The sequence below is a fragment of the Arachis hypogaea genome, chromosome 16 (genome assembly GCF_003086295.3).
Source record: "Arachis hypogaea cultivar Tifrunner chromosome 16, arahy.Tifrunner.gnm2.J5K5, whole genome shotgun sequence".
Classification (NCBI taxonomy): Eukaryota; Viridiplantae; Streptophyta; class Magnoliopsida; order Fabales; family Fabaceae; genus Arachis; species Arachis hypogaea.
In genome coordinates, this window is record NC_092051.1 from 145,778,660 (window position 1) to 145,783,886 (window position 5,227).

Sequence of the window (5,227 nt, forward strand, 5' to 3'; positions counted from 1 at the left end):
TATCTGTACAATGTGTATAATGGGGGTTTAGGGATGTTAGATTCAGTAAGATATCAGATGTTTATTATTCTTAGTACCCAGATGGTTATTCTGGATAGTATGAGTGTATTGTATTTGAGAAATTAGTAGTATTTTACCTTGAATGTTTATTTTTTAACTCATATTGGGCCAAATAAATAGCCCACTGTACACATTGTACAAATACTCCATTGACTCCCTAGCTGGATTCTTTGAGAAAAATTCTACATTCATGTAAAAAATACATGGATGTTATCCAAGTCTTTTTGGCTATATGCGCCTCCTCCAATCTCCAAATCTTTGTGATTCACGCACTACATATAACTTAAACTTTCCATGACCTTTACTCAACGTAAACTTTTTGCTGCAACTTAAACCCTCTTCTTCTTCTTCTTCTTCTTCTTCTTCTTCTTCTTCTTCTTCTTCTTCTTCTTCTTCTTCTTCTTCTTCTTCTCTGCTTGCATCATAGGTTTCGCCGTTCTCCTCTGCTCGCGTTTTCTTTCTTCTTGTTGTTCTTCTTCTTCTCTACTCGCGTTCTTCGTTATGGATCTAGATTGACTTCAACCTAATTAGCTTCATCATTCTTCTTCTTATTCGTTTTCTTCTTCGATCTGGACTTCTGAATTGAAACAATGAATGAATCAACTTCAAATCAGTTGAATGAGGTTATTATGTTGAGACAGTTAGGAAATGATTGCTGCACGCTATCACAATAATCTTAAACACTGAACAAAGTAAAATGAGGCTACCAAACCGAACAACATTCATCTGGTGAATCAAAATCACAAAGGCTACCGAACTGAACAATGTTCATGTGGTGAATAAATGGTGATCAACTTTTAATCAACAAGAGTAGTATTTATCCTCCTCTTCCTCCTCCTCCTTCTTCTTTCAAATTCGCGCACATAGGTTCTTCTTCTGCTTCTTCTTCTTCGCGCACGCAGATTCTTCTTCTTTCGTTATAATCATCACCAACAACACTAATATTTTGCTCGGTTAAGTGGAGTTGCTCATTTTGATTCACTTGATTATTAATGTGTTTAGTTGAGTTCTTGTGCATGCAGAAATGTTTTTCTTACTGATTGAATGCTTATCACATTTATTTAGCACATGATTGATGTTTGGTTTAGTGATGTTGACCATTTCGATTCACCTGATTGTACTCAGTGAACGAAACATAATCCATGATATGAAATCAAATTCGAAACACCTCTGTCAACAATTTAGATATTATCAATTCAATTCAGATTTAGAACACCTGCGTCCATTCAATTCAATTCAATTCAATTTAACAATTGCATTCCATTCAATTCGATTAAAAAAATAATCTATTACCAAAATGTTAGTGTTGTTGGTGATGACGATAACGAAAGAGGAGAAGAAGAAGAAGAGAAGGAGGAAGAGGAGGTATACGTAAATTTGAAAGAAGAAGAAGATGACGTATGCATATATTTGAAAGAAGAAGAGGAAGAAGAAGAAGCGCAGGGAAGAACAAGAGGAAAATAAAGCGCGTATTTTCACTCGTCATTAATGCGCGTGACTCTATTTGAACTTGTGCCAACTTGGTTACATGATTACATGGATGTATAGTACGCCCCTTCTATTTTTATATTCTATTTATTGCATTCATTAATTGCTTTATTTGAATGCTGTTTGTGTATCTATTTTTTTTAGTGAGATAAGTTATGACTATTTTTAGTTGATTTTCTTTACTTACCAAACATTTTTTATTATTCTTTATGCATGTTGTCTGTTGCTTTAGTTACTCCATGTCTCGTTTAATTACCTTTTTTCTCTTATCAAACTAAACTTCGATTGTTGGATTCACCATCCTATAAATCTTCTGCAATGCCGTCTTCTTTTTGTTACACTTTTTCCACAGCTTGCCCACTCTCTTTTTTCACAATTTGTAGCTTTTACACTTTTTCTAATCTGAGATGAAGTCATTCTTTACCCTTCTAAGCAAATTTTTCTTCACCTTCCTCGACCATGGGTAATTTACTTTTTAAGCTCGGTCACGTTTTTTGTTATGTTTGCATTATTTTTTAAATGATATTACGTATTAACGTTTGCATACTTATATTTAACTTTTTTTTCTTTTGATAATGGATAGCAGTTAGGGATAATAAACGAGTTGAAATCCGCGTAATCTACTAAAAAAGGTGGGTTGGGTTGAAAATTTGAAATCGTCAAACTTAAAAAATTCGACTAACCCGCACCGCTTAAGCCCTGGACTTTGGCCGAGCAGGACAGACATCTCCGGCAGACTAGCCGTTTTTTTGTCAGGACCTTTTTTTACAAATTTCTATGATATTATTGATCTACAAAAGGATAAAGATAATAATTGAAAATGTTCTAAGTTCTATTTTTTATTATGTTTTATCTTTGATTGATTATAAACTTGAAGATGTTTAATTATATGTTTTGGATAATATTTATTTTGTTTTGAATAATATTGGTTTTATTATTTTGTTTCAAAAAACTTGGTTTATGATTATGTTTATTACATATTTATAATTATAACAATTTTAATATTCGTGAATTTAGAATTATAATTTTTTTATGTCTTTAGAAATTATAAATTTATTAAAATGATTGTGAAATTATATAAATTATTTAATATTTAATAGTTTATAAAAAAAGATTTGGCGGGCTTAGCCCACTAATCTGGCATTAGGCAGGATGGAGAAAGAATTTATGACTGTATCACTAGGCGGGGAGGACCAGCCCGCCAGATAGTGAATTTTTACCGGAACGGGATGGAGCGAACTTCCCCATTTGTCACCCTAATATAAAAGAGAATTTGAGAGGAAGGAAATCTCTCAACCCCTTATCTAAAATACAGAATTATACTTTTTTTTGGCGACTTTTTTTTTTCTCTTTTTATCAAAATACATTAAGAGAAAAAAGAGAATTAAACTTAAATTTTTCAATCTTTGTTGACTTTCAAAATTTTTAAAAATTTTTAAGATACAGCAAATAAAAGAAAAACTTATGCAAAAAAATCACACAAATTTACTTAAAAATTTTTTTATTAAAAAACACGTTAAAAATATATCCATTCAATTCATTATGTTCCTCCTTCTATCATGTTTCTTGTCTTTTAACTAAATCTTTACTTAAAACTATATAAATAGCTAATGTACATTATATATATATATATATATATATATATATATATATATATATATATAATTATTTTTATTAACGTGATCATTTATAATTAAATGTATATATAAAATTTTTATCGATAATTTGTAAAAAATTAAATCTGCAAAAAAAATTGTTGAAACAAATAACTTCATAATTGTGATGTGATATTTTTGAATATTTTTTGCTCAAACAAAATTGTTTCCGATAAAAAAATAATACTTATGGTCCCAAAAAAAACCGTTAGTTAAATGTGCAAACAACATGCTAATATGACAGACCAATCCAATCTTATAGAAAAAGTTGATAAACTATGCATTATATATATAGCTAATATTATAATGAGTACGCAATTTTGGCACGCCAATGAATCATGCTACCCCAATTCACACATTTCCCTAACTAACTTAAATGAGAAATTTCTATCGCATTGATACCTCTGTCATTTGTCAACTATACCATTGATTATGCGAACCAATTGAGACATGATAAGATGCTTTGCATAAGACCATCTCCAATAGGGAACTCATCTCAGTCTCTATTTATGGCCCACTTGTCATAAAAAGTGACTCCACATCAGATTTTGCGTCATAACCAATAAATAGGAACTCAATGAATCTCTCTCTTCTCCATTAGAAGGAACTAACTTTGATCCCTATTGTGGTCCCACCTAATTAATTAATTAAGTAATTAAAATTAATATAATAATTATTATTTTTTAATAATATTATTTAAATTTATAAATTCAAAATAATTCAATATTATAAAATATTAAAATAAATAACTTAAATTTGATTAGTATTTTAAATTTTATAAATAAAAATAAATAATTCAACTAAAAATTATTTTATAATATATAAAAATTAAATTTATTTTTTATATAAAATAAATTTAATTAATTATGATTTAATATAACAATATAAATAATATTTGATATTGATTTAACATAATTATTTATATTAATTATAATTTAATATAACTAATTATTAAATAATTAATATAAATAATTAATTAAATAGATATATAAGTATTTAATATATATTTAATATATTTTTTATTTTTTTTATTAACTTACCACATGGCATGATTTTATTGGTTGTTGCAAGTCCCTGCTTAGAGGGACTCTCAACCTTGATCTCCGTGAAGAGCCCTCTTTCCCTTTTCACTCCAATGATAATTGAGTCCCCATATGTCAGAAGAGAAACTCTATTTCTTAGCATTGGAGTTGCTCTAAGTTGACAAAATTATAGTCCCGCATAAGAAAACGAAAAGCAGTATGATTATTTTGTTTAATTTTAATGTATAATGTAAAAAGTTTTATATAATTGTATATTTTTTAATAATTATTCATCAAATATATAAAAAAATAATTATTTTTATTAATATAATGATATATAATTAAATACATATATAAAATTATTCAACTATATTTATTTTGGAATAATTATTCATCGGATGTATAATATAATTGTATATTATTAGTAAAGCTGTGATTAAGAATGGAAGAAAATTAGACATTTTTAAAAAAATTAAGAATTTAATTTTGATGTCTTAATCATATAAATATTTTATATGGTCGTTTAATTACAAACATATATATAGGTACCCAACCTTCTTTAAAATAATATGTAAGTTATCTTTTATGATGTGTTACACTCTAATTGGTTATTATCTTAACCATAGTTGAATTATTTTGTAATTACCAGTTGAGATGGGTAATGGTATAATTTCTTAAAATATCAAAAACTTCATTCCCGATGAAGCACCTTTTCAACTCCTCCATTCTTTCTTCATCAGGTAGTTTTAAATCCTTTCAAGCATGCTGTCGACGTTTGTGACAAGAAGCGACAATGGTCATCTACTGCTCTATCACGCAATTTTTCATCCTTAACGACCTCGTTGAATTTCCTTCGTCCGTGACTTTGCGTCCTTCTCAACATAGCTAGCGCCGATATTATCTTCTGGTCATCTCACTCAATCCCTCTTTCTGTAGTAGAATGGTTAGTTTGGTTATTAAATTTTGTCATTAAAAAATATATCTTTATTTAATTACACGATG